Here is a 24,255-nt window from a genome sequence, read left to right on the forward strand (position 1 = left end):
GGCCCTTTACAGAAAAAATCGGTGACCCTTAATCTGTGGCATTCTTGGTAATGATAAAGTCACATGCAAATACGAAATAAAAAATATTTTCAGGGCGCCTGGGTGCGTCAGTCGGTTGAGTGTCTGACCTCGGCTCGGGTCATAATCTCACGGTTCGTGGGTTTAAGCCCTGCATGGTTCTCTCTGCTGCCAGTACGGAGCCTGCTCTGGATCCTCTGTCTCCCTCGCTCTCTGCCCCTCCCCCACTCAGACTCGCTCTCTCAACAACAACAAAAAAACATTTTAAAAACCTTTTGGGGCGCCTGGGTGGCTGAGTCTGTTGAGCATCCAATTTCGGCTCAGGTCATGATCTTGAGGTTTGTGAGTTCGAGCCCCGCATTGGGCCCTGCTCTGACAGCTCAGAGCCTGGAGCCTGCTTTGGATTCTGTGTCTCCCTCTCTCTCTCTCTCTCTCTCTCTACCCCTCCTCCACTCCAGCTCTGTCTCTGTCTCTCAAAAATGAATAAACTGAAAAAAAAATTTCTTAAAAAAGTCAAAGCTACCTACTTTCTCTCCTTTTATCTTCATGATAGCCAGTGTGATAGGTTAGGGCATATGTTATTGTAAAAATGAGAGAGGACTTCCGCTGCCTCCACTCTGACCTCCGTCTGTACTTTCTAACTGATTAAGTTCTTCTTTACATCTCTGAACTCAAGCAAAAGACTGGTGGGCAAACATTCAGGACAGGAGCTAAAACTACCTGCTCGCGGTGACACCTGCCCCCTGACACCAGCAAGATGCTGATGAATTGACCCCAAGGCCACCTGCACTGCCCACCTGCATGTACGCACCGGCCTTTGTCCCACATTGTCCTCACATAAACCTAGACCTACTGTCAGCACTTGGGAGACAGTCTTTGGGATGCTAGTCCACTGCCTTCCCAGTGGTGGCCTCCCTGCAGTAAACCCCTTGTTTTCACCTCCGCTCATCTCTCTGCCTTTGAATTTTGTCAGGAGTGGGTGGCCGAGCCTGGTGTGTTTGGGACTCCAGGTGCTCTTGTACCCTTGGGCCCTGGTTACAGTACAGAGTCCCAACTGCGGTTCTTGGTGGTGTCCTTTTGACCTCGCCCTCCCTCTCTCCTTTGGCCCCATGCTGGTCCTGTTTTGGCGCTGGTAGGAAATTCCGACTTCACCAGTCTCTAGCCTGTGCGTAGGAACTTTCCGCCAGCCTCACCCCTTAGCCTCCTCAAAGGCCACACCTGCTCTCTCTGCCTCCCTCTTGCCAGTCCGGACCTGCCCGTGCCTACCCTGCTCTCCCCAGATGTCCTCGTGTGAGTAATCCACTTTTCCTCAAACTCTCTTGGTGTCTGGAGTGTCAGCAGCCTTGACGTTTTAGCTAACTTGATCATTACTATCTCTAGGACCGCTACTTTCTTGGCTAGATTGGGTGATTGAGGTACCTCCATACTTAGCTTTTGTCACTATACTGTAAACCAAGGAGACAAGACAGAAAATGGGTGCTTAAGGGGTTGTTGTTCTCCCAGTAAATCTATACATTTGCCCATCCACCCATCTATCCGGCTACTGTTTTTGAACAGCCGCTATATGCCAGGTGCTGTAAATGGCGGCAACATCTTTATTCATCTTCAACTTTCAGAAGTGCTTTGGACCAGAGTTAATTCCGAAGACCTCAGGATGGTTTGTCACTCCTCCTCAGTATTGACTGTGGAAACATCCCTTTACAGGAAACCCAAAGGTCTTCATTGTTTTCTGGGTTGGTCAGGACGCTTTGGGAGGAAAGAAACTAAAACAAACAAGGATGTTCAGGGTAGAACTGGCCTCAGGAGATGGAAAATGTTTGTACCCTCTCTCACATACCAGTGTGATGCAAAGGATATTTTGAATACAGATGTTTTTATTAGAACGATATCAACACAGATGAATTGCCAGTGAGTGGGAAAGCATTATCCAAAGTGAATTCTATTAAACCAGTTTAATTCTGTGATCAGTGATCTACATGTGTCAATTAAGCTTGTCTTAATTTTTCTTAAATCTTTTCATTTGTTAATTTTGCTGAAATTAGTAGCATGGGAATCGATTCTTTTCCACTTAAGTTTTGCAATGAATTTTATTTAATCTATTTCCCCCCATGTTGCATATACTGCTTACAACTTACTATTGATTTCATTTTGAGACCATTATTTCTGCCAAGTCCTGTTTTCCTGGGACAAATTTAGCAAAGATACACATTTCATGGAAAAAAATGTGATTCATTTGTCAGGTTTTTTTTTTTTTAATGTTTATTTATTTTAGAGAGAGAGAGAGAGAGAGAGGGTGAGCACAAGAAGGGGAGGGGCAGAGAGAGAGAGAGAGGGAGACACAGAATCAGAAGCAGGCTCCAGGCTCTGAGCTGTTAGCACAGAGCCCGACATGGGGCTCGAACTCACGGACTGTGAGATCATGACCCAAGGGCTGAAGTCAGACGCCCAGCCGACTGAGCCGCCCAGGTGCCCCTCATTTGTCAATTTTTAAGCAGAAGTAAGTTTGGCCCTCTGTGATGTTTAGTTGTTTTCAGTGTTGTTTGCCTTGATAATTTATAACTGTAATATTTATTATTAATTGAATAAAATGACAGTTTGCATTAATTTCTTTTTTAAATCTCTTTTTTAAACTAAACAGTTTTTTTTTAATTTAAGAGAGACAGAGTGTGAGCGGGGCAGAGGGGAAGAGGGGGAGAGAGAGAGGGAGAGAGAGGGAGGGAGAGAGAGAGAGAGAGAAAGAGAGAATCTTAAGCAGACTCCACACCCAGCGTGGAGCCCCATTCAGGGCTTGATCCTACAACCCTGGGATCATGCCCTGAGCCAAAATCAAGAATCAGGCACTCAACCGACTGAGCCACCCAGGCGCCCCAGCATTTATTTCTTAGTTACTCCGTGAGGAAACTGTGAGCCGTTTTGTAGGCAGAGAGGCAGAGAGAGACAGAAATGGAGGGAGATGGGGAAGGAGTGGAGAGAGGAAGAGAGACATAGATGGGGAGGGAAGTAGATGATTCTAGAGCTCACCTGATCTCTGAATTAAGAGGCGCTGGATCCATTTTCAAGATGTCTCAGAATGGAATTTGGTTCTAATCCCTTAAGAGAATGAATGAGTAGGACTCCAGGCACATCGGCTTGGGCAGCGGTCCTAGCTCTGCTCCTTCCTTACCACGTGGCCTCTGGCACGTCACTTAACATGTTCGAACCCCGGTTTTCTCATCTGCAAAGCGGAGATCCCGAGAGCGCCGATCTAGTAGGATTACTGTGAGGATTAGAAGACTCCCGTGTTGAGCAGTGAACACAACGTTGGCACTTGGCAAGGGCTTGGTAAATGTTTGGTGGTAGAATAATCATGATGCGTAATAATAACTTGTTTCTAGTACAGAGACCCTTATAATGATTTTCCTGTCTTGAGGATTTGCAGAAAACCTTCTTACTGTTTTATTCCCTGACCAGTGGTTTTCAAGTAAATGTTCAACAACTTGCCCTTTTGGGAAAAGAAAGCCTCGATGTGTGTTCTTTGCCAACTTTTGTGGCATAAATATTTCTACCACGGCCAGTTTCAAGCTACCAACATGGTGTCATGGAACTCGGAATTGGGAAGAAATTTGCAGTAGCTACCCGCGATACAGCATTCCCGCTACATAGATACTGTAGCTATTGCGGGCATAACTAATCTCGAGGGTGTACATAATAGTAAAATGTGCTGAAGTAACTAGAAGGTGATACATTTTGAGTATTATCTTTCTCTTTTCATATGACCTATAATTTTTGCCATTTTATAACTTCTAATAGTGGCTGTTTAACGATCAGCTTGCAACATTTCCAGAAATGTAACCATTGGCTCACATGAGACAGTTTGAATCAGGCCCCAGCACATCATTGCCGATGCCCCCCTGCTTCTCCCCAACTTCCGCATCCAGTCATTGCCCGGTCCCATTGATTTCCTCTCCTAAATATCTCCTTTAATCACTTGTCTTCTGTACGTCTTCATTGCCACCTTTCTGGTCTAAGACCTGGCCGTCTCTTGCCTGGATTGTTATAGACACCCTTCTAACTTTGATTTTGCATACATTTCCCACTGGTCCCATTCTTGATTATGAAGCTAGAGATGCATTTTTAAAAAATAGACCTTATTTTTTTTAAGAGCAGTTTTAGGTTCACAGCAAAATTGAGCAGAAGATAGAGATATTTCCTGATCGCTTCCTGTCCCCATACATACACAGCCTCCTGAGTTATCAACGTCCCTATCAGAATGGCACATTTTTATAACTGATGAACCTATGATGGAGTTCAGGACAGCCCCCTGCCCCCAGCTACCACTTTGGCATGCAGATTATTTTGATCTGGAGGCAATCAAGACCCTACAGACTTGAGAAACTTTTGCCTCTCTCAACTACCTAGAAGAATCTAGATTGGGAGTCTTTCCCAGAATGAGGGTTATTACCAGAGATAAATTTTATCTGAGTGACCCATCCGTATGGCAGGACAAACATCTCATTGCTGAACATCCACTCTTCTTATCTCCCTGGGAAGTGCATTCCCTTCCTCTGAAATCCCAGAGCCCCTGCCCCTTTCTCCTCAGTTCAGGATGACTCCTATACCTCATGTTGCCTGCCTGTCTTTGGAATTTCCATGTCTGTGTGGATTCCCCGTATGTGTCCTATTGAATTTTATTTTCTCCTGTTAATCCATCTCATGTCAGTTTGATTCTTAGTCCAGCTAGAAGGACCTGTGAGAGGGCAAGAATTCTTGTCCTCTGACACCAGCATGGCCATGTCATAATCCCCCAAAGTCCATAGTTTGCATTAGGCTTCACTCTTGGTGTCGTATGTTCTCTGGGTTTGGACAAATGCATAGTGACACGTCTCTACCATTATGGGATCACACAGAATAGTTTCACTGCCCGGAAAATCTTCTGTGCTCCATCTCCTCATCCCTCCCTTCCCCCTCAGTCTGGTCAAACTGGCTACTTTCCCTTGGTAATATGCATTTAAGGTTCTTCTGTGTCTTTTCAGGGCTTGGTAGCTCCTTTGAGAGTTCTTTTAACATGCAAATCAGCTGTCCTTGTCCTCCTTCCAGCTCTTTTTGCTCTGCCCACGCATGACCTCCTTCTGTCCTGTGCACTTGCCCCTCTCCCTCTGGCCACGACTTTGGCACTGGCCTCTTGCTTCCTCTCTGCTTTCGGCTCTCACCCTTCTTAAGCGTCATTTCGTCAGGAGAGACTCCTCTGCTCTCTGCTTGGGTTTAAACCACCTACTTGAGACCCTTTCATTCTGTATATGGGAGATGAAACATGTGTCTGGGTGTCTGATGAATGCCCGTCTCCCTTATCTGACAGTGAGCTCCTTGAAGACAGGGATCATGTGTGGCTTTGCTCCAGCACTAACCGTCATATCTTGCAGTGATCTCTGCTCAATAAATATTTGCTGACTGTATGAATGTTCACCAAAGCTAAGTAACTCTGAATCTTTTTTAAAAAATTTTAAACAATGTTTTATTTTTTGAGAAAGAGAGCACAAGTGGGGGGGGGGCAGAGAGAGGGGACAGAGGATCGGAAGCGGGCTCTGATCTGATAGGGTGACAGCAGCAAGCCCGACGTGGGGCTCGAACTCATGAACCGCAAGATCACGGCCTGAGCTGAAGTCGGGCGCTCAGCCAACTGAACCACTCAGGCACTCCTAATGAACTCTGAATCTTATAGACCTGCGGTTTCTTTGATATTATTCCAAATATCACTGTCCAGTGACATCCGAGGCCTGGTCTGGTCCCTGTTCCAGAGCACCTGGTTGGTTAAGATACATCTTACCTCATCCTCTGTATTGGATTTATTCATTTTGCCAAATTATCCTCTTTATTTGCGAAGACCATTAAACTGAGATGAGAGTTAAATTAAAAAACTCTGTGTGTGTGTGTGTGTGTGTGTGTGTGTGTGTGTGTGTGTGTATGTGTGTGTGTTTGAATTTGTATTTCTCCTAGGTTGAATTTCCCAGAAACATGATGAATATTTATTACAGCATTAACCAGCCCACTCAACACCAAGTGCCCGCTTGGTAGGCATCGCCTGGATGATACCACCCATTCATTTTTTTCTTTTTGAGTCATTTGGCTATTAATTACCATCTAGGGTTTTGGACAAGACAGGAAAACCGTTGTCTTATTTGTCGTAAATCCCTTATTTGCCCACAGTGCTCAAAAAGACATTACCCAAAGGAGGGAGAGGATTCATTAGAGTTGGTGGGCCATGCCAACTTACACTTTTTGCACTAGTTGTCTGTAGCACTTTGAGGCAGACATTAATCAAATTCTTGGCAGAGGCTTGTGGGATATTAATGTCGGTTGAGGATTTAATCCACTGTCTCCTTAAAGTGGGAGGAAGAGATACCAGATGCACTACCCAGCTCAGGCTGAATGAATCTCATGGTAATTTAAGTGGAAAGGATTTACCACTTCCCCTTAATGGGGGATGAAATTGAAGACCTTTGAGAGGCAGTCCCTCTTCTCAACAGCAGTAGAGCTGAGACTACCGTTTGAGAGCCCTGGTTTCCAGTTCAGATTTAGGAAATCTCACGGGCACAGCTTGTCTGGTTTGCTAGAAAGATCCAAACTCTAGATGTCGAGTGGAGAATCCCATCCATTTCCAGTGGTATTGATTATGTGCGATTTTTTATTGAGGGATCGATGCGTTTCTCTTTTATTTAGATAGATGGTGAAGACCCTGGGCTTCCTTGCCTGAGTGGGTTGAAAATTTGCAGTAAAACTTCTCTTTCCTTCCCTGCTAGCTGAGAGAAAAGTACCCACAGTGACAGGGAGACTGGACCATTACCTTCTCAGAAGTTCACATTTCAAAAGGGATGAATTCCAGACCTTTCCAAAAACTTTTCTGAGTTGTAAAATGGTCAAGAGACTTTTTTTTTCTTTTTTTTTTTTTACCTTTAAAGAGATTTACAGGCATACTGAAAGATTAGAGAAAGGATTTACAATCTCTGGGTTTATGGTTGTGAATGGAAATGTTCTGGTACAGGGAAGGGGATAAGTGGTCACTTTCCATTTTAGCAGCCTGGAAAATTCTTTTTTTTTCCCCCTTTGCAGGTGATACCCAATGCCCCCCAAACTTTAGGAGTGATTAGAACAGAAGAAATAAAATCTAAAGTGGTTTTACTTTTATTGGTCAATTTTTTCCAAAGTATTACTATAAAGGTAACACAGTTTCACTGTAAAGAGATTGCTGAAGTAAAAAAAAATATATATAAGGAAACTCAAAATCATCCTTTGAGGTTCACTCTAAAAGGATGAACTAAATCTGGGACTGCTTGGAAATTATGTAAATATCCTGTTATAATTAACAGTGAACTCTTTTGTATTTTTCCATCATCAAAGCTAGCTCACTATAATTGAATAAAATGTATATACCCAATGAAATATCTTATCTAGACTAATTGCAAGAGAACCAAAGGAAGCGATTGTAATTATCGTTAATTTTCTAATCACCATACCAGCATAACACTGTTATTTATGTAGCAAAATACCAGTGAGTGGAAGGCACAAGGAGGAAGGTGTCACAAAAGAAAGGGCAGCCTGAGAATTAGAGGTTAACCCTGTCTCTCTTCCAGTTCCTTTCCTCTGACGTCCAGTTGTGTGTTCCCTGCCCCCACCCCACCCCCCGCCCGCCACCAACTGACCATCCCTGCTGCCTTCATTTATCCTATCCCTGGTTCTTCCTTCTACCGCTGGCAGAATGACCCTTCCTCCTCTGCTACTCGTTTGTTCAACAAATATTTACTGAGCACCTATTAAGTGCCAGCTTCTAGTCTAGGAACTGGGATACAACCATGAAAAGACAGGCATGATCCGCCCTGACGCTGCTCTTCTCTTGACTCTCCTCCTCCTGGCCCACCTCCTCTTCCATCCTTACCTTCGTTTGACTACTTGGGGCTCCAGAACTATCCTCCAGAAATCCTCTGGATTTATTTCCTCTTTGTATTCCTAGGGCCGAGCCCCGTGGGCCATAATTCATACTTTTTTTCTGTAATAAATGAATGAATTCTTCTTTATTGAAATTATTTAATGAAAGCCTAAATGCTAGAGCTGTTGTGGAAGGAATTAAAAAAAGCCTCCTTGGAATCTTTCCATGTTTATCTCTGGTGGGTTTTTTTCATGCTTATTAAAATATGAGCCAATATAATAATAAAGTCATTACAAAAATAAATAAAGAGGAAGTAAACTCCTCCACACGGTTAATCTCCAGAGATAAGCACAGTTCACGACTTGATATGTACTCCTCCAATTCGTTACTCTTTTTTTTTTTTAATGTAGCGATGTCTATCTATATTCACATCTACATATGTATATTTATAGCCTATATTTAATTTAAAAACCCGAACAGGATCATAGTAGTCAAACGAATCATCAACTGCTCCCCCCTCCCCCTCCATTTGATAGTATATCTTGAGTTGAGTTTCCTCTGAATCCCTTTTTTCCCAACTTTAAATTGTATGCTTTTGAATCAAAGCCAGAAACTCACTTACTTTCATTAACTGGTTCTCATTATTATAAAGAAAGCCCATATACATGGTAAGTGTCTTTAACAGCATAGAAGGGAATAAAATGAAATGTAAAGCCTCCCTCCTCTTCACAGCCTGTTCTACTCTCCAAAGTTAACCATTTTTAACAGCCTCTGGAGTATCCTTTCAGAAATTTCCAGGGCAGATAAATATATATGTACACACACACACACACACACACACACACACATACACATCCATAAAAAGAACTCACTTTTTTCATTTGTTATATAATTCACTGGAAAGAATTTCAAGTATTTAACAACTTTGTCTTGGATAAATTTCTCTTAAAGAAGCTCCTGGCAAAGCAATAAAATCATCAGTCATGTCTGGAAATTGTCAAATACTCAGCAGCCTAGCCATGGCACAAACTGCTTGCCGTTCTCTAAAAGCCATCCCCCTCTTCTTTATTAAGAGGTCTGCGAGGTTGTTGCTGGTTAGGCTTCCCAGAATAAAAACTACATTTCCCAGGATCCTTTGTGATAGGATATGTCCACGTGACTACATTTTGTCCAGTAGGTTGTGAGAGGAAGTGCTATGGATAGCTTCTAGGTTATGCCTTATAAAGTAAGCTGTGTATCTTCCTTTTGTCATTTTTCTCCTTTCTGCCAATTGGAATGTGGGCTTTGGGCCTCAGGAACAAGGATAACACCTTAGAGGTGAAAACGCAATAAAATTAAAGGCTCCCAGGCTCCTGACAGCTTTTCAAAGCAGAACCACCAAAGCTGCTTGCCTTTTGGGGGGAAAGAGAAATACACTTTCATGTTTGCTCTTGTAAGTCTTTGTAATGTAGAGTTTCTGTTATTCATGGGCAAGTGTCTGTTCTTACTGTGAACATTATTACAAGTTGTTACCATGTTACCATGTCCAAAGGTCCATCTTCTGAATCAGAGGAAATACCAGTGATGAGGGGTAGAAGCAGAAAATGTCCACCTTTAGTGTGGAAGGCTGACTGATAGCATGCATAGTTTCGATGAGGATCAAATAAGTAAGTGCTCGTTGCTATCCTCTTAAAGGGTCTCAGGACTGCCTGTGTGTGTCACTGATAGTTAAAATCACACTGAATGGTAAGCACCAGAGAAATCTTGCCAAGGTAGTTTTATGAGTAGAAATTTGAAGGAGACATTTATGATCTAATATTCCCCGCACGTTCCCTCCCTCTTGAGCACTAAGCATATAACCACCAGCTTCACACAGCAAAGGTGCGGCTCTGCCCATGGGTCCTGTCCCCGAGCTACTTAAAGAAACTTACTGAATTGCACCATACAGTGTCTCAAGAATTCTTTCTTGGCCATTGTGTTTGACGACCCCCACAACATCAGGATTAAGTTTTAGATTCAGGAATGTTTTAAATTCATATCACATGAGTGATGGTTAAAATTATTCTGGGAGGTTAATTCTAAGGGAAAAAATGTGAACTTCAACAAGGGGAGAAACAGAGCCATTTCTCCCTTAATTTCATCTTTAGTTTCCTCCCCAGAAAACAAGGGCAAGACCAGAGGGCCCCTTTTGAGCCGAAGACTTTATGCTGACGGTACATTTCCCAATTAGCCAGTAGCAGATTTTCTGCTCATTTGCCTCTGAACACGATGACTTTCCTTGGAGGCATTTGACTTTCCAACAGAAACTGAGGTTAATAGAGACAGGCAGCGAGAAGAAGTCATTTTAAATACAGGAGTGGCCAAAGCAGAAAGGGTGAAGATCCCAGTACGTAAGTTTCCCTGTTGTCTGATTGCATTATGAGTCACATCCTTGAAAGCTGGAAGGAAGTTCATGTCCCCGGCTCCTGACCAAGTGTCAGACTTGATTATTGCCTGGTGAGATAGTTCCACATCTTGGTCCTGACCAGACTTGGGAACAGTAGAGAAATGGGACCACAGGAAATGCCCGGGATAGGGATAGTGGAGATTTATTGAGAGGACCAAGGAGCAGGGCCCCGTTACCATCCACAGCAGCAGCAACAATAATATGGAGGTTAAGAGTTGCTAAGGTGATCCATCTAAAACTTGGAAATAAGGCAAAAAAAAAAAAAAAAAAATGACCACAGCCTCCCAGAACATCTAAAGAGCCCTCCTAAAGCTTAGCTGACACCCTCAGGGAATGCCACTGTGCACAGTCGATTCGTGCCTGGACATCTTACTGTTCTGTAAAATTAGTAAGGGTTGGTGATGTTTCTTTTCTGTCTAACAGGGATCATTAACCCAAAAATTATAGTTTCATTGCCCTACAGGATATTAACCGATTTTGTGTCCTAATTTGGTAATAGTAATCCTATCTTAACTTTCTTTCTTTCTTTTTTTGTAAGTGTTTCCAACATTTCCACTTCCCACAGTGCAGTAGTCTTGTCATTAGTTTGCTTCCCTCATACGTAAGTCAAATAAGACTTGGACACAAGCATAATATCTGTTTGAATGCGAATTATTTAAAAACTTTTTTGTGGGGCGCCTGGGTGGCGCAGTCGGTTAAGCGTCCGACTTCAGCCAGGTCACGATCTCGCGGTCCGGGGGTTCGAGCCCCGCGTCAGGCTCTGGGCTGATGGCTCGGAGCCTGGAGCCTGTTTCCGATTCTGTGTCTCCCTCTCTCTCTGCCCCTCCCCCGTTCATGCTCTGTCTCTCTCTGTCCCAAAAATAAATAAAAACATTGGAAAAAAAAATTAAAAAAAAAAAATAAAATAAAAACTTTTTTGTTTTTGAGACTTAACGCTTTGATGGAGTATAGGTTTGGCCTCAGGCATCCTGGTTTTGAGGACTGGGTCTGACACTGCAGCTCTGTGATCAGACACATGTCATTTAACCACTTTGGCCTCGTTCATAAGAAAAAGAATAAGAACAGAGCCAATTTCAAAGTGGAGCTGGGATGACAAGTCCGCGAAGGCTCTTAGGGCCAGGACTGGCTCAAAGTACAAATCTGTTAAGGTGGCCTCTGTTGTCTGTGCCAGGAGTTGTGTGACCCAGATTGAGGTGGAAAGCTCCATCCCTCCTTTTCCTCCCCAGCCCCCTCCCTTTTTCCCTGAGTCAGCCCCTCCCCAGCCCAGGTAGCAGGGGTCTTTCACAAGGCGACTCAGGAGGAGAAAAGAAAGATAGGACTAGTAGTATGATAAAGCCCAGGTGTTGGGAAGAGACCACTCCTGGCTTCCTGGGAGGTCTGACCCATGTGTAGAAACTCCACCTTAAACTGGGAATGAGACTCTTATCCCCCAGTCTCTGCCCCCAGGGGTCCCAGGTTGCCATCATGAAGGTCTATTCTACAAAGCCAGACACTAAACACTGAGAACTTACCCAAGCGAAGACCAGGGGTTTGGGGAGTTGAGTGCTTGTTGGAAAGACTCTGCCAGGTAGGGTGGGGGCCTGGGGGATGACTTGAGGTAACTTTAAGGCAAGGAGGCTATACAGAGAATGAACATCTTGGTCCAGATTTCCAAGCAAGTGAGTGACAGAGGCAAGATTTGAAGCCCCTCGCTTACAGAGCTGAAAGAGGCAGAGGAGGGGCTCCATTCACTTTCCTGTATTTGGAGAAAATGTAGGGGAGGAAAAAAAATGTTCCTTTCTAGGTTCTTGTCTGAGACCCCCTCCCCCATAATTAAGACAGATTAACAGGAGAAAAAGAAGTTTAATTACATTATAATCAAACGGAAGCCCCACAAAGATGTAAGACTCAAAGAAGTGACCAAAGCAGGAAGCTTTTATAGCTTTTGGGCAAAGACACAATTTGTGAAGAATTGACAAGACAAAGGGGTTCAGGCTAGGGGTGGTACAATGGTGAAGAAGTAGCAAATTTTGTTTCTCTATACAGTTTTCTTGGCCCTAAATTCCCTGTCTCTGGTGATAATGATGAGGTTTGGGGGATAATGATGGGGGTTCAAAGCCGCCGGCCAAGAAAGAATTCTTGAAGATGTCTTTCGTGCAAAAAGGTGATTTTATTAAAGCATGAGGACAGGACCCATGGGCAGGAAGAGCTGTCCTGGGATTGGGAAGTGTGACTGCTTACATACTATGGAGCTGGGGGAGGGAAAGTCAAGAGGAAGTTTCTTTTCTTCTCCTTTTTAAAAAATATTTATTTATTTTTGAGAGAGAGAGAGAGACAGACAAAGCATAAGTGGGGGAAGGGCAGGGAGAGAGGGAGACACAGAATCTGAAAAGGTCTCCAGGCTCTGAGCTGTCAGCACAGAGCCTGATGCGGTGCTTGAACTCCCAAGCTGTGAGATCGTGACCTAAGCCAAAGTCCAGTGCTTAACCAGATTGAGCCACCCAGGTGCCCCAAGAGGAAGTTTCTTTTTTTTTTTTTTTTTTTTAAATTTTTTAAACATTTATTTATTTTTGAGAGACAGAGAGAGACAGAGTATGAGAAGGGGAGGGGCAGAAAGAAGGGGGAGACACAGAATCTGAGCTGTCAGCACAGAACCTGACGCGGGGCTCGAACTCACAAACCGCGAGATCATGACCTGTGCGGAAGTTGGACGCCTAACTGACTGAGCCACCCAGGCGCCCCAAGAGGAAGTTTCTTAAAGGCATTTCCATATGCTAAAGAAGACTCTAGATTACTGGAAGCCTAGCTTTTGTCAAGCTGAGGTGGTTTTCCCTCTAGCAAAGTATTAACGTTAAGACCATAGGGAGTTCCTAGACTTTAGGCTATTCATCAGATCTTTTTTTGTAAAATTACTAAGATATTGGTAGACCCATGGACACTGTATGAGTTTAATCATTTTCTGTCCTCTCCTTTGTTCCTGGGCAGCCAGGAGTACCTGAGGAACATCCCACATCTCCCACCTGGGGGCCAGGGTTTGCTAGCTTGCACTTTGCCCTCAGCTTGCCTCATCAGTAAAGATGCCTTCTCCCCGCCTGGGACAGGGAGGGTACCTTTCACTTGGGTGGTTTATGTCCTGCTTTCAGGGGGACATAGGAGGCTCAGAGTGTTTTTCTGGCTATTTCTGAAGTACCTTTAATCAGAATAATCAGTATGACAAAGTGGTGTATTTTGGGGGACATATTCTGAACCCCTACAAAAGCAACTAGGCCTTCTAGAAAAGGTCTTTACATTCTTTTGCACTTGAAAATGTTAAAACAAGTTATCGTCGGGGTGCTTGGGTGGCTCAGTCGGTTAAGTGTCATGCGTGATCTCTAAGTCCGCTCAGGTGGTGATCTTGCGGTTCTTGAGTTCGAGCCCCGCATCGGGCTCTCTGCTGTCAGTGCAGAGCCTGCTCCGGATCCTCTGTGTCCCCCTCTCTCTGCCCCACCCCCGTCAAAAGTAAATAAATATTAAAAAAAGTTATTATGATTAAAATCCCACAGACACTTAATTTACGAATCCGATTGACTTTTATTTAGCAAATCGGGAGGCATCCATTCTGGAAAACAGAAAGGAGCTCTGAAGAGCAGCACAAAGCAACAGGCTTTCATAGCCAAGGTAAGCAGGAGGAAGGAAGTCATCCTAGGGAAACCCTGATTGGTTAACGCAGCGTGACCTTCCTTATTTGGAATAACAAGGGACCTTTAGGTCAGGTTAGGTATCCAGCTGAGCAGGTGGATTCTGACTGCCTGGCTTAGGTTTTGGGTTGCTTATGTAGGGTGCCAAGGTATTAGAACCAACTTAGCCCAGGCCTCTTTGTTCAATTAATTTAATGTTATTATTATTGCAATGAGCTATGCCTGGTGGCAGCAGACTTTTTCTTCAAAGAGCCAGATGGTAAAGCTTTTAGTCTTTGTGGGCCATGCATTTTTGTGTTGCAACTACTCATTTCTTGCCATTGTGGCAGGAAAGTAGCCGTCGACAATGTGTAAACAAACAGATGTGGCCATGTTCCGATAAAAATGGGCTGCAGGCTGGATTTGGCCCGTGGGACAGAGTTTGCTATGCCATAATGCCCTTCCCTCACTAAGGACCTGATAACGCATAAATGATTTTTAACCTTCATAGGAACCTGTATCATTCCCACTTTAACAGATTATTCCCGAGTGTTATTCCCACTTAACAGATGAGGCAATTAAGGCTTAGAGCAGAGCAAGGTCACCTTTCTGAGGCTTCACAGCTAGGAGGTGGAAGAGTTGGGATTTGAACCCAGAGGTGACCGCTCCAAAGACTGCACTCTGTTGAGTAATGTGAAGTCACATCCTAGATGCAAATAACATCTGTAAAGTCAGCTATACTCACTCAAGGAGGAGAGGGAAGGAGAAAAGGAAGGAGGGAATTTAAAATAGTGTGGGGCATCCCACCTTCCAATCTGTGATCTGTGCTCTGGGGTGACTGTGCCATGGGGAGATGTGACCACGGGCCCCTTGGGCAGTCAGGGCCAGCACAGCTCTTGTAGAGTGAGAACTTGAATCGATAAGCCGATTGCTGCATACGAAGGGTTAGTTTAGTTTTAAGGTGCAACCTGGCCCCTAAACGTAGCTTATCCATACCATCTAACACATAACAAAGGAGATGGTGATGTCTCTCTTTACTGGAAGTAGGCAACGCTGGCTGGAGTGGGCCTAATAGAGATAGTGCGGGATAGTGCTCTCCAAATGGAGCCTTCAAGGGAATTCTGTTTACACGTGGTGGTCACCTTAAGTGCTGACGGTAAACCTTGCTCCGCTGGGTTTAGGTGGCAGGAAGGAGGCCCCAAGCTTGGTGGAGCCGTGGTATTCAGCTCCCTGGTGATAGTTTATGATCCTAATATTTCTTGGAAGATACAGATTCTTGCCTGTGTGCTAGTGAATCCCGAGTTTAATCAGCACAGGCTGCAGAAGTCACCGTGGGGCCGAGCAGGATCCAAAAGGGATGATGCATTGATCATCTGAGAGATGAAATGATGGTGTTGCATCCCATATAAACTGTTATTCTTGATTTGTAGATGTTGCTTCCTGCCATCAGTGATTTGTTTTCAGGGCTCTCTCTGACAGGTAGTGTAGCTCAGGCAGATAGCGTCGCATGTTAGAGCTTGAGGTTGGGAGGTGGGAGACCTGGTTTCCACCCCTCATTCTATCACCACCTTGCCCTATCACCTCAGGTCTGTCTGTTTCAGGGCAGCGACGTTTTCATCTGTTAAGTGGAGCTGATGTTGCCAGGGAAAGAAATGGCTATTAGGGTAACAAACAACCATAATTAGTATGTAGTGATTGAGTGAAGTATCGTCATCACTAATCTTCCTCCTTCCCTCCTTTAAGCATTTTTCTAACTCAGTGAGGCAGCCTCATTTATTTATGACACTAGGCAGTCATGCACCCCGGCTTGTGTGCCTGCCCCCCCCCCAATCCTGACCCTAGTGCCCTGTTCCCACCTGAGTCTTTTCCTTGCTCCTGAGTCAATGAAGAGCCATCCTGGCTGCAGGGGTGCTAACAGTAGTATGGCTCTGCTGGAACCTTGACCTGCATGGAGCCAGGTCCACAAGGAGGTGCTGCACACCCCTAGCTCACCACCTGGGCTGGCCCAGGGCTCAGCTGGCACGGGGCAAAGGCTTTCTCTGGACCAGTCTCATCTTTGCAGATGCAGTGCAAGATTGTATAGTGGGTGAAAAACAAGTATAAGTATTCCTGGCTGTCTAACTTTATTTGGGTAATGGGTGTTCCGATGGATGAAGTCAGACCAACCACGGTTCACATCCAGTCTTCCTACTGTTCAGTGGGTGATCACGGACAATGTAGTCAGCTTAGTCGAGCGTTTGCTTCTTCATCTGTAACGTGGGGATGCTATCTACCCGAAAGAGCTATTGCAGGGAAACAACACACCCATAAGACCCAGGAAATTTTCAGTAAGTGTTAACTATGTGTACCTGGCTCTAAACTCTCCAATGTGCTCATGGGGCCAGCCTTGAAAGGCAGTTCAAACTGTGGTAAAGTATCAGCTGCTGGCTATCGCAAGACAGTTCTCCATTTGCCTCTTGTTTACACCATATGAAGCAAGGAAGTAGCTGCCTTTTATTCTGGACTTTTCAGGGATGTTTGTGTAGTGAACAGCTCTGGGAGATAGAGGTGTTGACTTCAGGTCAAAAGGCAGGCGTGCTTACTGTCTAACGTAATTAAGATAATGGTGCTCTCTCTGGAACAAAAGGCCAGCTTGCTTACTGCTTGTTATAAAACATTTAGGTTCCCCAAGTTCAAGAGCCCTCCCTATATTATCTACTATGGGTACAGCTGTTATTTGACCCTCTTTGTGTTGCGCTGTGAGAATTTGGATTGGGCACACTGGTACCAAAAATGTTAATACTCTGGCTACTCCCGAGAGTAACAATTGTTCTTTTTCTCTCACCCAGGAGTATCGTGTCTTTTACCAACATCCAGTAAATTGTGGTTGGCTAACTTGTTAGCATGTAAGAGGGCTAAAATCTCTGACCCTTCACACTTCTTTTTCTTTAAGTTTATTTTACTTATTTTGAGAGAGGGAGAGAACATGGGAGGGAGTTAGAGAGGGGGAGAGAGAGAGAATCCCAGGCAGGCTCTGCACGATAAGTGTGGAGCCTGATGTGGGACTCATAGTCATGAACCTTGAGATCATGACCTGAGAAATCAAGAGCCACCCAGGTGGCTTCACAGTTCTTTTTTTTTTTTTTTACTTACCATAATTTAATTTTTATTTTATTTTTTAATGGTTTTATTTATTTTTGAGACAGAGACAGAGCATGAGCGGGGGAGGGGCAGAGAGAAAGGGAGACACAGAATCTGAAGCAGGCTCCAGGCTCTGAGCTGTCAGCACAGAGCCCGATATGGGGCTCAAACTCATAAACTGTGAGATCATGACCTGAGCCAAAGTTGGACGTTTAACCGACTGAGCCACTCAGGTGCCCCCGTAATGTCAGTTTTAATCAACTTGCTTTTGTATTTACTTAGACAGTTCTTTCAAAAAGAGACTTGACATCCCTATGATGAATGGGAAATCCTAGATTGCTTGCTGTCGGAAGACAGCTTTGCAAATAAATACAATGGATACAAAAATAAGGTTATCAAATAGTAGGATACACTTGGCCCTGAAGGCATTGGTCCTGTTCTTCCTGTCACAAAGGGATGTTAGCCAGGATTAGAGAGGGGTCTACAGACAGACCACCACCAAACAGGCTTTTTCTGTGCTGTCATGGGCAGCACTGGGAGATGAACGAGAAGGGAGGGATTTCCTAACCATATGACCTGAGTCTGTCTGATGCCGCAGGAACTTGCTGCCCTTGAGTGTCCAAGTGCTGGTGGAGGTTTTGGTGGCCATGCTATGGGAAACGCTGGCCAGGAGTGATGTCCAACCAGAAGGGCCTCCTGCTCCTTGAGTGTCTTCCTTGCTTCTACCGCAGCGGTTGCCTTGCCTCCAGCCTCTACCTTCTTCTAGAACAGCCAGAGGGGGCTTTTCCAAACTCCATTCTGAGTGACACTCACCTCTCACTCACCTCTCACCTCACCAAGGTCTTTAACAAAAAGTCAAGATCGTCCACAGTTGCGGCTCGTGTCCATCTAATACTTGTCCCACATTCCAGTCAGGGGGACCACTGACAGTTCATTCATCCATTCAGCAATTTATTTAGTGCCAGCACGTGTGCTGTTCTAGATGGGGTTGGGGGGCCATGGCCGTCTGTGATTTTATGGGCTCTAGGCACTTTTGCTGTCACAGGCCCTTTCCTCCATAAAAAAATATAAAATTGGGGGCACCTGGGTGGCTCAGTTGGTTAAGCATCTGACTCTTGGTCTCAGTTCAGCTGATGATCTCCCAGTTCATGAGCTCGAGCCCTGAGTAGGGCTCCACACTGATAGCATGGAGCTTGCTTGGGATTCTCTCTCTCCCCTGCTTGGGCTCTCCCTCTCTCTCTCTCTCTCCTTCAAAATAAAGAAATAAACATTAAAAATTAAAAAAAATATAAAATATTTTGCAGCTCTGGTGGCATAAAGGTGAATAAAATGCAAGCTGGAATAATTATTGCCATATTCATTTCTTTCTTCTGATTTTAAAGTAAAATTATTAAATTTTTTTTTAATTTAAAAAATGTTTATTTATTTTTGAGAGAGAGAGAGAGAGAGAGTGCATGTGCACCAGTGGGGGAGGGAGGGAAAAAGAGAGAGACAGACATCCACTTCAGGTTCTGTGCTGACAGCAGAGAGCCTAAAGCAGGGCTTGAACTCATGAATCCTGAGATCATGACCTGAGCCAAAGTCAGACGCTTAACCAGCTGAGTCACTGAGGTGACCATGGAGTAAAATGAAAACGTGATACTTAAAAGTATCATGGGCTCTAGGTATTGTGAGCACTGTGCCTAATGGGGAGTTTTTTCTTTTTCTTTTTGTTTTTAAATTAAAAATTTTATTTTAGAGAGAGAGAGTACAGGTGGAGGAGAGGGGCAGAGGGACAGAGAGAGAGAGAGAGAGAGAGAGAGAGAGAGAGGGGGAGAATCCCAAGCAGGCTCCATGCCGAGTGCAGAGACTGCTATGGCGCTTGATCCCACAACTCTTGGGATCATGACCTGAGCCAAAATCAAGAGTCAGATGCTCAGCTGACTGTGCCACCCAAGTGTCCCCTAATGGGAAATTCCGCCCTGACTAGGCCACGATGTGTGAACACACGCCCCGCCCCCCACCATGCCCGCCCCTCCCCCCCACTTACACCTCCTTAGCTTCTATCCAATTCCGTGAGTGTTTCCTCCTGTTCATCTCTTAAGCCTTTGCCGGCCTGCCTACCTCTCCATTTATTCCCTTCGCTTGGCAATATTCACGTATGCTGTTTTTCATGTGTGGGATTTGTTCTTGGACGTGAAAACTGCTGTCAGTTGGATCCATACTGGGTCCTCCCCGCCCATGGAGGTGCCTTTTCATCATAACTCGTTAACTTTGATCAATATAATCAGGGGGTGGTGGCCCATGTTTCCACCTTCTCCGCTTCCCTTGTAGTCGTTTTAGGGCAGCTGCAGCCAGGCCCAGGGCTCAGCCCTTCTCCCTTCAAGCCTTCAAAGTCATACGCCCGGTGCCTGAGTTTGGCTGTGACGCAATTCCCTGTTTGTTTGTCCTATGCAGAACTCTCTGACTAATTGCTGGTAGTCAAAAGCCTCCAGCCCTGACAATAGGACATTAATGACTGGGAGGGGGACGACAGCCAAGTAAACCGAGCTAGCCGATTGGCAGCCCCTCTGAGGCCGAGGAAGGCGCTGCCCAGCCCGACGGGGTGCCCTTCAGAGAGCTGGAGGGGCGGCAGCAAAGGAGGCCGACCAGCAGCCCCCGGACACCCAGGTCTCACATCAGCTTGTTTCGTTGCATAATTAATGTCTACGGAGCCAACACCCTGTGCGTGCCAGGGCTCGACATAATGTGCGGGGCTGGAGGAAGCTTCTCCCGGTGGCCGTCGCCCTCTTCCAGAGGTGAGGCGTCCAGGGAATGTTTTCCCAGCATCGTGTTAACCCTTACCATTCCGCTGTGGAACAGTCTGCTTACTTAGCTGCTGCCCGAAGTTGTCTGCGAGTTCTCTGAGAGCAGATACCTGTATATTCTCGTATCACGCATGCGGTCTGGCACAGGGTAGGTGCTCAGTAAATCTTTAGATACCTTTGTGTCTTTGGGCCTCGATAACAAAGATACCACAGACTGGGTGGTGTAAACAAGGAACATCTTTCTCGCAGCTCTAGAGGCTGTGAGATCAAGGTGCTGGCAGATTCGGTGTCTGGCAGGAACCCCTTGCTGGCACACAGATGGCGTCTCCTCGCTGTGTCCTCGCAGACAGGGAGGAACAAGGGAGCCCTCTAGGGTCCCTTTTATGAGGGCACTGATCCCATTCATGGGGTCTCCACCTTCGTGATCTGGTCACCTCCCAGAGGCCCCACCCCCTAATACCATCACATTGAGTGTTAGGATCTTAACATATGAAATCAGAGGGGGACGTAAACATTGAGTCCATTGCATTAGACCCTTACCTGAAATTTCGCCATTGTTCATTGATTCCATTAGGTTATACATTGCCCTTTTCTTTTTTTTATAGTGGTGATTTTTTTTTCTTTTAAAAAATGTTTATTTATTTTGAGGGAGAGAGAGAGAGAGAACGTGAGCAGGGGAGGAACAGAAGGAGAGGGAGACAGAGGATCTGAAGCAGGCTCCATGCTGTCAGCACAGAGCCAGATGCAGGGCTCAAGCTCGTGAACTGTGTGACTATGACCTGAGCTGAAGTTGGATGCTTAACCGACTGAGCCACCCAGGCGCCTTTACAATGCCCTTTCTTAAAAGGTTCCCCCACACTTTTTAAAGTAGGCTCCATACCCAGTGTGGGGCTTGAACTCACAACCCTGAGATCAAGAGTCACAGGTGCTAGAGACTGAGCCAGCCTCTAAAGCTGCCTCTTAAAATGCACACCATTGAAGTGACAAAAATACATTCAAGTCTTGGGTCGTTAGTTATTTAATTTTGTTAGTTTATTTAAAATCAGCGGTATATTCCCATGGTTCGGAGTTGTGAGTGGTTGATAAGCCAGCATCAATAATATTGGGTGCCTATAAAAAGGAGCCTGGAAATAGACAGGGATGGAATAGGAAAAGAGCGAGCTGGCTTTGTGTTTGCTATCTTGTGTTTTTCCTTCTATTCTGTGTATTTTATATTATGTGATCAATTTAAAAAAAGAAAACAAAATGCCTTTACTATCATACTAAAATCATCGATATCACTACATGATTAGACATGGTAAAACACCTTTATATTAGCCTATATATACATATATATTTATATATGTATGTATGTGTGTGTGTGCTAATAAAATATGTATATATGTATTTGTATCCAGGTGATAGACTTAATATTAAAACACACACACACACACACACACACACACACAACATCAAATGACCTAATTGAAAGGTTCACGAAGCTTCATGCATGGCTGGATCTAGGTGCTTAAATGATGAAATAAACACCCATTAGCCCGAGTCTAGAAAACCCAGAACAAAAAATGCATTTCCCAATAATTTGCCAAATACTTTCAGTCCTGGGAGTAATGCTGGTTATTTCTGCCTGGTTCCTATACTCCCTCTTGAGTACAGAGCAGGGGAAAATCAGGATGCTGTTATCAGAAGAAGGAGGGATAGATGCTGGGAAGGCAGAACCACATCCTTCTATGACATCTGCACATTCATGACTCATCCAAGGCCTGGGACACAGCCTAACAATCCATTTGGCTTTAGATTTACTTTCTGAGTGCTCACAGGTCAGAGAGGTTCAAAATTTCTGGCATATCATTAGGATAATTGAATTACAAATTCAGGGTGGAGAGAAGCATCAATTAGATACATTGACTAATTACCAACGAGCCTTACTTTTGGTAAAATCAGAGAATCTCGAAAGTAGGATGGAGATAGCCTTATTGGATTTACTCCCAAACCATGGTTCTACACGTGCCATTTTTACTGTAAGTTTGTTGGTACTTTTGGCCTCCTTACTTGGTTTGTAGTCACTGCGTTCCACTTGCCTTTCAGAGATGTGCCTCCCCATAGAGCACATAGACCCTACGCGAAGGCCCTCCCTTGGCCTTGCGTGTACATAGCACCCACCCCAGAGGAATCTGCTCCATGGTGTCAAAAAAAGTTATTCTGACACTTGGTGAAGAACAATACCAAGGACTTGATTCAAGGGACTTGATTCAATGCCAAGGACTTGATTCGTGGCAGCAGGGGAGAGAGCCTGGCTCAGCTCTTAATGTAGCACAAAAAGTGGGGATTTAAAGCAAGGCATGGGTGGAAGAAGGTAGGGTCATTCTTCCTATACTGGCCTAACGGGATTCTTGCCCAAGGCAGCCCCAGGTGAGCAGACAGCACTCCGGGATGGTGGCAGGCAAGGAATAGGATCACACGCGGAAGGTGCGGAATTTCGCTCAAATGAGGCCCTGTAGTGATGAGCAAGGAAACCCAAAGGTTCATGCCTACTTGAGAAGAGGGTTCAGAGGAACCTGACTCCAGTTTGCTTAAGGACTGCGTTAAAAGATAAACTAAAGCATGTTAAACATTTTAAGAGTTTATTTGAGCAAAAATTGATTGGCATCAGGCACCATCCCATCTAGCAGATAGAAAGGAGCTCTGAGGAGCCGTACAAAATGAGAGTGTCGCAGGCAGAAGGGAGCAGGAACAAGGAAATTGTACTAGGCAAGAACCAGGTTGGTTATTGCAAGGTCATTTTCCCTTGGCAGATGGCAGGGGTCTGTCAGGAGGGGGACCTCAATAGTGCCAAGTAGATGATTCCTGATTGGCTGGTTTAAAATTCCATTTCTGGGAGAGGCCAACACTGTGATTAAGTTCAGTCTCGATTTGGTTATCTGAGGCTTAGCGTAAGCAACTCCACTTTGTCGTCCTGTTTTTCAACAAGACTGATACAGAGGTCTGGGGAAACAATGTAGAGTTGCACAGCGGCCCTGATTCTTACAGTTTTGAGCCCAATTCTACAGCTTTGTTTTGATTCTTCAAGTTATCTGATACCTTCCCCATTCCTTTCTTTTCTTCCATTACTTGCTTGCCAGAGCAAATTTCCATTACTTGCACCCAAAGAACATCACTCATGTAACACCAGCTTGCAGTGTTATCTGAGCGGGTTTGCTGACTCCGCCGTGTGTTGGTTTCTTCCTCTGTAAAATGCGGCTGTGAGTTCCTACTTGATGGGTTGGTGGAAAGATTCAAAATGAAACGGCTCGGTGCAGTGACAGTGTGTTTCATATAAATGAATGGTTTGTAAATTAGGGATCCATGGATGGGCTTCCAAGAGGCAGTGAATCTACCAGAATGCATAGGCTGGATTGTGTTTATGTGAGGGTATGTGCATGTACAATTATTTAATTAAATTAAAGTAATTTTTTTTTTTTTTGAGAAGAGGGTTCGTTAGATTTTCCAAGTAGTCCCTGACCCCAAATTATGTTCAGGGGTCCTTTGTAGCGCTAGACTGTGAGCTTTGTGAGGTCAGGAACAAGCCTATCCAGTTTCCCTCACCGTCCCCTTCTAGCACAATGCCTGACACTGAATATGTTAGTTATTCGCAAGTGTTTGAGTGATGAAACCTCCATCACTTATCACTCATCAAAGATGAACTTTGAATGCCCTGAGCTTTGGTTTCCTCTTCTGTACAACTGGAGACTTGCAGAGTTGTCTCTGAAATTCATTTCATTTGAACCATTTCATTGGACTATACGACTGCTAGCCCCTGGAACTGTGTATCCCAGAGAAGGGAAATGGCACACCCAAGAGAGCAAAAACCGGGGCTCTTGTCCCTAGTTCAGTGCTCTGGCTTCTGTACACATGGGACTCTCTCACTTGGCCCAAAGGCTCCCGCTCTTACTGAAAGTCTGCTTGTAGGTACAACTGAGACAGTGGTTGGCAGGTGCCTAGGGTTAGGTCTTTGGGAAGGCAGATATAGGGGCGTGGCTGATTGGCCCTGATTGGCAATCTGCTCCTCTGGCCCCTCCAAAGAAGTAGCATCCTAGTTTGGGGAGACTTTGTTGACTTCTCTTCCCTAGACTATCCCATCATTCTTACTGCAGAAGTGAGATACCTTTGTTTTCCGATCACAGTGGCAAAGTTTGTGCTGAGCCTGGAGCCAGTGTGTGGGGATGTGTGGAGGGGAGATGCTTATGTTCTGTTGGGTGTCACTGAAAATGGCTAAGACTCCCCAAAGGAAGGACAACTTGGCAATATGGATCAGAATTTTAAGGGTGCAAACCTGTCCTCCCACTTCCAAAATTTCAGTTTCTAAAAACTCAATTTCAATTTTTGAAAAGTTTC

The sequence above is a fragment of the Herpailurus yagouaroundi genome, unplaced genomic scaffold (assembly GCF_014898765.1).
Source record: "Herpailurus yagouaroundi ecotype Mexico unplaced genomic scaffold, PumYag 222, whole genome shotgun sequence".
NCBI lineage: Eukaryota > Metazoa > Chordata > Mammalia > Carnivora > Felidae > Herpailurus > Herpailurus yagouaroundi.